Source organism: Lepisosteus oculatus, chromosome 10, assembly GCF_040954835.1.
Source record: "Lepisosteus oculatus isolate fLepOcu1 chromosome 10, fLepOcu1.hap2, whole genome shotgun sequence".
NCBI classification, from domain to species: Eukaryota; Metazoa; Chordata; class Actinopteri; order Semionotiformes; family Lepisosteidae; genus Lepisosteus; species Lepisosteus oculatus.
In genome coordinates, this window is record NC_090705.1 from 13,266,536 (window position 1) to 13,278,788 (window position 12,253).

Consider the following 12,253-nt stretch of genomic DNA (forward strand, 5'->3'; position numbering starts at 1 on the left):
TAGAGATCACCAGGGACACTAATGGCAGAAAGGGTTAAATGATCAGCTAAATTCAATATTTAGCAGAATAGCATGGGGACTCTTGAGTTTTTTCTCTACTGATAGGGGCACTCACCTTTCTCTACAGGGAAAAAGGTCTCCATGCAGTCCAGGTCAGAGTTGCTGAAAGTCATTATTTCTAGAAGCTGTGAAGCCCATAGATTAAATTAGTTCTTCTGGTCTCATAGTTCACTTGCCCAATGTATCTCCATGGTGCATTGAATCCCGTCCCTAATTGGCTTAAGAAGGTTTACTTTTACATTTGCTTCATTCAAGGGGAAGGGATGTGTCAACAGAAAATTGTAAACACCCGACTTGAGAAAGTTAACAGGAGCTTCCAAATCAATAAGGCCTTTTAACTGCCTTCAAAACGTACCTGCAGATGTAAAAGAAATGAAGAATGTTAGGTGTACACAAACCTATCAGTGGTTGAACCTTATTTTTAACTGTACTCAGGCATGTACAGAGAGTCATATTTTTATAATTCAACTTGGAGGTCAAATTTATCTGCTATGATTAGGCTGCCTACTAAACTCAGACACATCCATGAACTCAATTGTCTGTTCTTGGGAAACCTTATAAAGCATTTATTATGTGTTTAGATCCTTACATTTTGACATTGATTTATTGACTATTGCTTTATGCTTTCAACAAATCCCAATGATTTAAGTGTAATGGGACTTAGGCCATTCATGCCATTGAATTGATCTCACCCTTGAAGTGGTTCAAAATGTGTGAATGAAAGAGAAATCTTGCAGAAGAACTTTTGACTATATGATTTGCAAGTGTTTGCAAACTTTATCAAAATGTATATGATTTCTGGTTTATGGAAGTAATCAATAATATAGTCCATTTAAATATTGGTCGTGTTGCAGTATTGCATGTTTTAAGTTTAAGTTAAAGGATCACAATATGAAAAGTACTATTGTATTATGTCAGTAGCACATTGATAACACAGAGAAGAATGGATGGGTGATGATCCACACAGCAAAAAGCTGCACATTTTCAAGAGAAATGAAGCCAGGAAAAGACACCCAGAGAGCAAACATTGACAGACTTGTAAGCTTTCCTTCTCAAGAGAAGATACAGCTTTGCATATGGACTGTGTTTCATCTACTGCTTAGTTCTGGTCCCATTTTTATGATACAGGACAAAAAAATAATTTGTGATTCACTTTTTCAATGAATTGAGCAGAACATCACATACTAAAACATGAAATATGCACACATTTGCAAATCTGAGTCTCTGACTTTACACTTATTTCTGTGGTATAGTTTTCAGTATTACAATAAGCCAGTTTTCTTCCCAATTTCAGCATCAAATATTAAAGTATTAAACTCTATGGGGAGAAGTAAACTGTGAAGTTTAATACAATGTGAAGTGCTAAACTCTAGGGACTCTGCATCTGTTACACATAGTCATGACTGCCATACCTCACTGATTCACTTCACTTTCCCTTCACACATTACATGTTTAGTAATGTATAACTTACATATGAACTTGAATACAGTATTAGCTGGATATAACACTGTGTACCCATGATAGAATATAACAAAAGCAGAATTTGTTCACTATACCGTTATAGTGAAAATGAGGAATCCAAAATGATAGATGTTTGATAGGCAGAGAACTGTTTTTAATTTAAAAATAGAAGACATACACAGTATAAAGCAAAATGCACATTAATTGCTTTCATTGTACCTTTTGGCATTGCTGTGTGTGTGATGTGCAGATATAGCATGATTTTGAGTTGTTTTTTAATTTTAAAGACCATAAGAACAGTTACAAATCAGATGAGGCCATCAACAGTAGCACCCTTGGTAGTGTTTTGCCTAGTAGAACATTAAACAATTAAATCTAAAAAGAAAAATTCCAGCTTTATATTATGGTGTCCCTCAAGGTTCATTTATGTGTTTGCTCTCAACTGTTCCATCTCTTCCCATACCTTCTTGTATTGCGTTCACACTGATGATGTTTGAATCGTCCTCTCCATTCCTCCTTTTGATACTCATGCCCCTTCTTGTTACTCTGCCTTGTCTCTCAGACATTTCTTTCTGCAGGCACTTCCTCCGGCTAAAATGCCGCCTCTCAAAGCCTGACCTTTTTTTTTCTCGCTTCTTTTTCCCCTTCTTCATCTCTTTTCCTGTTGACTCCATCATCACCCTATCCACCTCCTTGTTTGACAAGAGCTTCAGGGTGACTCTTAACCCCTCTTCTTTCCTAAATTGCAGAATCTGACCCTTTTAAAGTAATTAACTATACTAAAGACGGGTTATAGCAGAGTGGATGAGACAGTGGTACAAGGGTGATAAATGTGTGCAGTAAAAGAAGAGGGATTGGAATACACAACTCTTAGACCTTGGTATTCTCCAGTATAGACTACAAAAACTCCCTCTTGGCTGGCTATACACTCACTCATCCCAAATTCTGTGGGTTGCCTTGTCTTTTCCTCACATTCTTCCTGTTAGTCCTTTACTCCAGTTACCTCTTATGGCTCATTTAACTACACACATTTATCACCATTGTACCTTGCTGTACCAGCCAAACTGCTATTGCCACACTTTCGTGTCTTACATCCTTACAACCCCATGCCCTCTCTCTGTTTCTGCTCTTCCATCTGATCCCCTCTCCATTTTTCCCCTGTCTCCATTCTTCTGCTTCCAGAGCCTGCCTATTTTCCACTCTTACCTTAAGTAGTAGAATTGCTTATCTCTTAACTTCTTTGTTTTATAACTCTTAAATTGTCTCACATTATGTTTTTCATTCTCAGAGTGGTAAGGTAACTTGCTAATTGCACTAACTCACAAGTCTGACAAATTTAGAAGTGAGTGTATCATCTTTGTTGTACTGTATACCCACTGACAATAGAGTGGATACAATGGATCGTTTAAAGGGAGCTAAATACAGAAACCAGCATTTTTTCTTGGAAACTGAAGGAGACATTTGTCTTTAAAATTTAATTCCTGTGCTCCTTTTAATATATCTTTCAGGCCACAGATTAACTGCCACAGGGAGTTACATAAGGTAATACATCCCTTTGGTGATGGGAACAGACATGCTTGTCAGCTATAGGCATGCTCCCAAGGACTTTTTTCCCAGGCTTCAAGAGAGATCAGTAAATTCACTCCAAGTTCCTGTGCTCTTTTTAGCTTACATACCCATAGGAAAGAGCCTCTAGCTCTGCTGAAATATTTCTCTACTGGCTCGGTAAGGCATGCTTTGTGCTTAGCAATATGAGAAAAATTGAAAGTTGCTGCAGAGTTCAGAATGGACATAAATGAGATTGTCACTCATTCTCTATGAAGAAGTCCATAACTATCTTACGAGCAAGATGACTGAAAATCCCCAGCCTTTTCTGTCTCTGTTACTACAGAAACAGGTTAAATCTGCTGTTGTTTTTTTAAGAAGTTGGGTCATTTTTCAAATTTTATGAATTCCTGTGTGTGTGCCCTTATTTATTGTATCCATTATATACTGCAATTTACAATTTAGTATTGTTATCTAAAAAAATATACAACTATGTTACTGTTACATTGTCATTTACACTGCTTGATCACATTTCGGGCTTAGTTTCAGACATGCTGTTAATAGGTTTAATTTTTACGATGTACAATTGTATATCATTGATATACTACTAAGAGTGAGAAAAAAATATGTAGGAGGGTAGAATGGGTAATCTTAATTGTGGAACTTAATGCCAATTATACTAAAAATATTTGTGTCACAGTTTCTTTCCTTAATATTCTAGAAGTATGTGGTTAGGATAAGTATTACTTGTTTCTCACAGTTGTATTCACATATCTTGCAGAGTTTGGAAAAAGGGATAATGGGAACTTTTTACAGGAGATATAAAATACTCAGTAAAGTACTCAGATTTTATTTTAAACTATAATCTAAAAGATTTTAATTGCAATTAATATGCAACTTTTCTTATTACTTTAAGTCACAAACTAATATGCTGTACATATTATGTACTGTGCTGTTCTTTGCCATACACACTTCTTTTTAAAGCTAAATGGATTGATTTGTAACCTTTTATGCATTCATTTTAATTTTCATTTACTATTTTTGTGTGTAATGTTTATTTTAGTATCCATATCTGTCTCCTGTTAAATTGTTTTCTTGCTATGTGATGTAAAATTTCTTTTTTGCATATATAGGAGCTGGTGTAATTGAAAAATTGCTTTATAATAGACACTTTGCTGCCCAGTTTTCCTCACTGGGCTTAAAAACTAATTGTATAATTATTGCTCTTCTGATATGATGCCCAAAGCTAGGCTTGAAGAAAAGGATGAATTTGTGTCTGTTGCATTCTGGGAAAGAAATGTTGTCACGGTCTTATTATCTCTATTTTAGTTTTGCTCATTTTCATGTTAATGTTGTTGTACCTACCTGTATGTGTGCATGTGATAACTTTCTCACTCTGAACCAGCTCCTTTAAAAGCTGATCACAACTGCTGCCTGGAAACATGAAAAATGACTTTACTTTTCAGTGTACGTATTTGCTTTATCTGCATTTTGTTCTCATGGGAAATTCATTTAAATGCCAGCTTGGTGCAATAACAGCAATACACAATAGAAAAAAACATTCAGAATATGAAAGACCTTGGCAATATTTAGCCAATTCACAACAGCAGAAAGAAATTTGAAAGTCGCATACTTTATAGTTTTATGCTTTTTTAGCTGTGTGCAAAACAGTTATTGCTCACAGTGATTAATTATATGTCAGCATACAGTAAGAAAAGGATGTATCTTTATTTTAAACAGAAATTATTAATAATAACATTTATATTTAAAAAACCTGTGGTATCTAAATTGAAAGTATTGCAGTGTTCTGGCAGACGGTATGATGTATTAATCCTTTTAAACCCTGCAGGCTTCCTGTTGTGGTACCAAATTGCAGACAGAACTCAGGACAATGTCTTTGTTCCCTCTAAGCGATACTCTGTATTAGTAAACAGACAGTTTATGGATAAGATTTTTCCACATCAAAAATTGGAAAGAAAACTAAAAAAGGGTAGAAAAATAATTTGTTTTAGAATTCATCATGTGAGTTGTATTCAATGAATAATAAATGCTAGGTTGACTTGTGTCTGTGGACTAGACATAGAGTAATAAATTATGGATAGTTATTTCTGGCTAGACACAGAAACATGGTGGCAGTAGTAGCTGGAAGGCCCTTCAAGCACATTTTGCTTACATTTTTTAAAATGTTTCTATAATACTTTTAACCATTTCCTTGCTTAATTGTAATCCCTGCTCAACAAAAAAAACAAAACATTTTACACATGGAAATATATTCCCTGATATTACTAAAAAAACATTTTTTTCTAATTATTTAGTACAGTTCAGAGTATGTTTAATGTTTAAATGTACTCATTTTAAGTGCTTTGTCAATTAAAAGATGAACAAAAACAAGTAATGTCTAAAAGCAAATTACATTGTGTACTACTAAGAGAAATTGTGCATCGGTGAAGTGAAGAAAATCGGTAGTAGTGTAGAAACAAGGCTTAGTAATTCTCTTGCCCTTGTTCCATCCCTAGGTAATCCGAAGACTACACTCGTCTACAGTCAGACACTTGCTAGATCTCCACTAAACCAGTTATATCATCTAGTTTGTGGTAAGTCTTGTGGATCTTGTAGATTCTTTGTAGTAATTTAGCAAACACAAGGTGCACTAGTTAATCCAATGAAACAAAATATTACTAATACTACAGCAATATAGGAATGATCACTACAAAATCCATATAAAATCAATCTCAAGACAGCAGGATTGCTGTGATTCATTGAAATAGCAGCTAAAATATTAATAGCATGTGCAATTTCATTAATATATGTAAAGGTATTACCATAACATGAAGGAAATGAAACATTCAGCAGAGAGTCATGGGACAGACCTAAAAAATATTTTTCCCCACTTAAAAATAAAATCACAGAAGTTCATTAAGAGCTTTTATCTATATACTTATTAATTTTGGATTGGAGTATTTGAAAACTTAATGATTTATGTGTATTTAATATATATAGTATGTATTAGCTTGAAAACAGTATTTTCCAGTGTTAAGTAAATATAGATAATTTAAAACTTTTTAAATTACTAGTTACACAATTGTGCTTCATAACTTGATTTTAGTTTTGCTCTTGTATATTATACATTGTGTGATCACATAAAATGTTCAAGACACCCTGGGTCTTTTATAAATGAAGGCTTAAAAGAGTGTCAAATTTCAACCATCCCAAGTCTAAACCTAAGGCCTTGTTTAGAGAAAAAAAAGACATTTTGTTGATGATGATAAGAGTTGATATGGTAATAAAACTTTCAGACTGAGAATTTCCCATCACATCACATCAAAGAAAACACTATAAATCATGTTGATATGTGAAGTCACACTAATTACAGAAATAGTACAGTACCAGTTTTGTAAGAATTGACTCCTGCTATACCCATATACACTGTATATCTTGAGTATAGCTTTCAATTGTTCAGTCAGTCTTGCAGCTAACATCCCTGGAGGTAATCATGTTAAATTACCCCAGTCATAAATATGCACTAACTGGTATATACCTGCAGTTTCAGACAGAAGGTGTCTGTCTCCTTGGTATGCACCAAGAGTTTTGGTGATTCTTTATCAATGTTTTCAAAAACTGTGCAGCTTTGTTTTTGCAGTGTACCAAAATTAGGACTTCCTTTACACAAATACTCTTTAGATCTGGTATTAGGCAAGATGGTGCCATCCATTTATAGTGTTTTATGCTCATTCACTGAGCAATAAAACAGTGGCTATTTATCTTTTTAACATCCAAAAGCCCTTTACAGAGGAGACCCACTTTATCAACTGTGGAAGTCAAGGAAACACTTGGGTGAAACATTGTGTCTGTTACACACCAGAAGCTACACAATATAACACGTGAAGGTAGAGATATCTAGCAGCCATATCACTCTGCAACTCACAACTGGCAACCCACTGAAGCTTAGCAGGTGTGAGCCTGGTCAATACCTGGATGGGAGACCTCCTGGGAAAAACTAAGGTTGTTGCTGGAAGAGGTGTTAGTGGGGCCAGCAGGGGGCGCTCACCCTGCAGTCCATGTGGGTCCTAATGCCGCAGTATAGTGACGGGGACACTGTACTGTAAACAGGCGCCGTCCTTCAGATGAGATGTAAAACTGAGGTCCTGACTCTCTGTGGTCATTAAAAATCCCAGGGCTTTTCTTGAAAAGAGTAGGGGTATAACCCTGGTGTCCTGGCCAAATTTCCCATTGGCCCTTACCAATCATGGCTTTCTAATAATCTCCATCTATAAATTAGCTTCATTACTCTGCTCTCCTTCCCACTGATAGCTGATGTGTGGTGAGCATTCTGGCGCACTATGGCTGCTGTCGCATCATCCAGGTGGGGCTGCACATTGGTGGTGGTGGAGGGGAGTCCCCATTACCTGTAAAGTGCTTTGAGTGGAGTGTCCAGAAAAGCGCTTTATAAGTGTAAGCAATTATTATTATCACATGACCAATTTATTTGTCAGATTGTGCAAGCCCAGAGTGGAATTTAGGCAGTGAGCTAGTGTTTACACCACTCGGGTTAACACACAGTGTTACAAGCACTACAGAGGAGTCTTTAACAATAAGGTAGCTAGGACCTGGATTTAAAGGGGAAATGCAGCCCCAATTTCTTAGACCAGGTATTAAATCTCCGTAGCAAAATTTACTAAGACAATTAATGGTTAACAAATTAATTAATGGTATTGCAACATTTTACAGATTCCAAATTAAGCATGAAATTGTGAACTTTGTGAAAGTACTGTATGGTCGCCATTTTGTTACAAACACTCGGCGTGCCGCAGGTGAGAGCGAGAGTTTAAGCAAATTGCGATGTGAAGTGACCTTTCCTGTCCCCTGTAGTTGTAATGACTAAAGCGATGTACGAGTGAATAAGTACAGGTTGTGCAGCAGTCATTTCACAGAACAAATGTTCCAACGTGATCAGCAAGCAGTTTTAACAGGTAACTAGTATTTGTCGGCAAAACCACCTCAGTCGAGAGCAATATTTCTGTTGGATTAAAAGGGATAATTGCACAAACCTGCTTGTTTATGAAGTAATGGGGCCGCTTGACGTCACTGGAAGTTTTGTCATCTCATTGTGAATCAAAGAATATGTTGCTGCACACACCTGGAAATTCCGTCTGTTTTGTGACATGAATTGGAGGTTTTACACAATACCTTGTACATTTTACTTTCATTGTGGTTTGAAATGCACTAATGCCAATTCTTCTCACCCCGAAATATAAAAATAGCATCACAGTTCCCTTTTAACATCCTATCCAAAAGATGATGCCCCCCTAAAGCACATTGTCCTCTGGGGAAATGGTTAGGAAATTCTGATCCAGATAGAAGAGTGCCACCTAATAGTCCACTACCCCTTACAGCAATGTGCTTATCTTTGCAACGTTAAGTAATTATTACAAAAAGTCTGTCCATCCCATGACACAAAAACCCTAAGAGCATAATTTTAGTCTGTAAAAATCAAAGCTTCTCAAATGGGAAAATTTCTTATTTCTACTCTTATTTCTAAAGTGAATTATGATGACTTGAAAACACAAAGACTACACAAGATAGACAAAAACAGGGAGACAGGATGCATGTGGAAGCAGGAATAAAGCAGTTTTGCTTGTTGTTGGTCTTCCGCACGACCGCTTACCTTCAGTTTGATACTGGACGTTTGGCTTTTTTGTACTAAAACAGACTAATTTGTGCTCATGTGGAGTACACCCATTAACCACGTCTAATTTTCACAGTACGTCTGTCATGGTGAATATGAAACCATGATCATTTTCAAGTCTACAATACATGTTTTAATTACTAAGCTGAATCTACATAAATCAAACAAATCTAGATTTGTTTTCTGTAATATCTGAAAAAGGTTTTGATCTCTGAAATAGCAAGCTTTACATTTTTGTTATATGTAGAAACCCAAGATGGGTTCATTTTTTGTTGTCATTTTTATATCATGTCAGAGTTTAAGAAAACTGAGAATCAGCTGATGGTAATTCTTAATTTCACAGTAGAAGTTATGGTGTTGCCACTCCCAATAGCATTTTAAAACAAGGAGTATGGCTTGGGTACTGGGAGGTGCCTGGGAGATAGAGGATTGAATCCTGGCCAGAGGCAAAATACACACACCTAAAACAGGACAAGAAGTATTTTGCTGTAGGTTTATGCCCAATGGTTTAAAACCAGATTGTTTTTGCGGTTCATATTTAGTTGGTTATTTCATAAACTGCTCAGTGGAGATGTAGAACACGAATCATTCTCTAGAGGAAAAGCAGAATCACACAGAATACGCAAAGGTGCACAGCAGCTAAGAAAGAATGGGAAATTTCAGATGAAAGAAAAAAGTAATATTTCAATGACAGTTTGCACAATGTTGCTGCAAAGATCTCTTTCCCTTGTGAATTCAGCCCTCTGTGTACTTCTAAAGCACTAAGATCACCTTGTGTACTCCTTGTTTCATGAAAGAATTGGGTTCCTTGAAAGTCATTTAAAAGAAATGTCATTAAACAAAAATGAATTTCCCTTTCATTAAAGGCAATAATTAGAGTTATGTGACCTGAAGTAATGTATGCAGTGCAAAGGAAAAAATATAAAATGAAAACGAAAATAAAGCAGAGCTGTTCAACATCAACAAGCGATAATTTACTCACTGGTAGAAGTCAGCAGCTGAGGTTCTCATTGAGGTAGATGACTGAGGAGTTGCTAGGTCCCTTGACTTACAGACAGTATAATAACATCTGTTTACTCTGCTGTCTTTTAGCTCTGTAGCAACATGGCTTCCATTGTTTTTCATTGGTGTACTGTAGTTGTACTTAAATGCATCATTCATATTGAAAAAGGGTATTTTTCAAAATAGTTAACATGAACATTTGTTTATTGAGGAGGTATGGATCTGTCTTCATCTTTTACATTTCAGGCAATATTTACAGGAAAATTGGGATGGACTTTCTGCAGTATTAGTCTGTGAATATACATTTACTATGTTAAGTTTCACACTTGGATGTATGGTTTCTGATTATTATTATTATTATTATTATTATTATTATTATTATTATTGTGATTAACATAATTTAGAGAAATATTGTGACTTCTGTATTGTGAGGCAGAATGAATGTAAAGCATGATAAAATTGTTATTTTTGTTTGTTGTCAACAGGCTATCCTAATTTAGTTTTCTGTAAATTCTATGTGAAATAAATGACATTTGTTGCAGATTCTACATGTACTGTATGCAAGGAAGCCCTAAACCATTCTAGGAGATGGATATGTCATAAAAAAACATCATTATTTATAATGATTTAATTTACCAATGAAAGGAACAAAGACCAGAGATGGAACAACTAAGGGTTAATACAGTGCTGAAAAGTGGAAAGATAAACAAATTGTCTTGGTAGTAGAACACCTGGAGCAAGCTCTATGGTTGAGGCCTTGTTTTTTTCTTTCTATTTTTCAGCATGGAGTTAACCTATACTTGTTCCTTGCAGTCTGCATACTGACACAGCTCTCTACTCAAACCTCCTAAAACTGGAAATACTTATGGCAATAAATTTAGTAATTAATAGACTCCATATATGTTATGTCATTGACGTTTTGATATATTTTAATGAGGCAGTATGTACAGCATACAGTATATATTAGCACTACAAGTCCCAATTGGAATGCTAGTAACATTTCATTTTCTAGAAAATAACCTTGGAAAATGAGAAATGGTTCCATTTGAAGGACTTACGCAAATTAGTTTTTAAATAAATAGCATCCTGGCCTCTTTATCCACTCAGTAAAATAACTGCCTTGCTTACTGACAGAGATGTGACAGGGACAGAGAGACTCTGTAAACACTGTTAGCTGTTACTCAGAGAAACCAACTATATCACAGTTGCCAGGAATACGTATTTAGGGATAACCTAAAAATGAATTCTCAAAAAACATGCATCTGCTTTCACCTCTTGTCACCAAGGAGAAGCTTCCACAAAAGGAGACACAATTAGACTTGTAGTCTTGCACAGAAGACATCCCAATTTGTCATTGGAGTCTGTTGTACTTTTTTCTCAAAGGATGATTAAAAGTACACTGTTTTGGCTTTTTCAGCAACTTGTTTAGAGATTTGGAATACCCCTCCTTGCACACCTTCCTTTTTTAAAAAATAGGGCTGTTTTTTGTTTCCATGAAACATGCCACTTCTAGGAATAAGAGAAGTAGTTTTTAGCTGAAGGATATCTTGGGTCGTCCTCATCCTAACTATAGAAGTTTGTGCATGACCATTGCAAAAATGTTTAGTCTGTATTTAACTGTAAAGATTAAGTGTAGACTGAAAGGATAATAACATGAATAAGCATACCACTATTTACTTCAAAACCAATACTTTTAATAAGTTTCTATTAAAATGATTTTAATCAGTACAATAAATTCAAAACAACTAATTCAATAGCAATAAATTCAGTAATTAAATTACGTTGATCAAATAATCAATATTTAAGTGTCCCTCCATAATGAGTAACTACTCCTTTTATAAATGTTATTTTATACAATTTTCACAATTAAATATGTAATACTGAGTGAAGATGTCTAATGAGTTAAAGCAGAAAATAATATTCAAAACAGAAATTTTCAATCTGGGAGTTATGCTTAGCTTCACCAAACATTCATGAATCTATGAACACTTAAAAATTAATTTGGAACTATTTGTACTAGATATACAAGCATATACACAGTACATATCAGTATATTTTCTGTTACATTCTATTTTCAAGGCAGTTGCCTTTTTTTTGTCTTTAGACGGAGATGGAGAACTCCAGTCCTTAAGACTCTCAATCCATCTCTGAGGTTAATCACTTAATTGAAAATAATTCTTTGGATTCTTAAACACCTCACCTATTTATTTCCGTGCATATGATTTGCAGATCAAAATGTTCTGTTTGAACACAGATTTTCTGTAGCTTTTCTGCATTTATACATCCAATTGGTGTATACTGTATATGGTATATCTGTCTAAGGAAAGTAAGAATGTTCCTTATAATCAGAACATTAATCATTCACTTGGATTAGCAAAAACAACCATACTGACACAAAAATTAAACATATCAGGGAAGGTGTATTATATCACAGAGACAACCAATTGAGATTTATACCAGCCTTGTTTACCTTTTCTCAACATCTGATCATCTTAAGCC

General features: G+C 35.2%; 1 long non-coding RNA gene across 2 annotated transcripts in view; it reads left to right on the forward strand.

Moving 5' to 3' along the window:
• Positions 1 to 12,253, forward strand: part of LOC107078651 (uncharacterized) — a 160,981-nt gene that overhangs the window by 57,706 nt on the left and 91,022 nt on the right. For both annotated transcript variants that reach the window (XR_001479604.2, XR_001479603.2), the window contains exon 3: positions 5,583 to 5,660. This is a non-coding gene — a long non-coding RNA (uncharacterized lncRNA). The remainder of the gene's footprint in view (positions 1 to 5,582; positions 5,661 to 12,253) is intronic.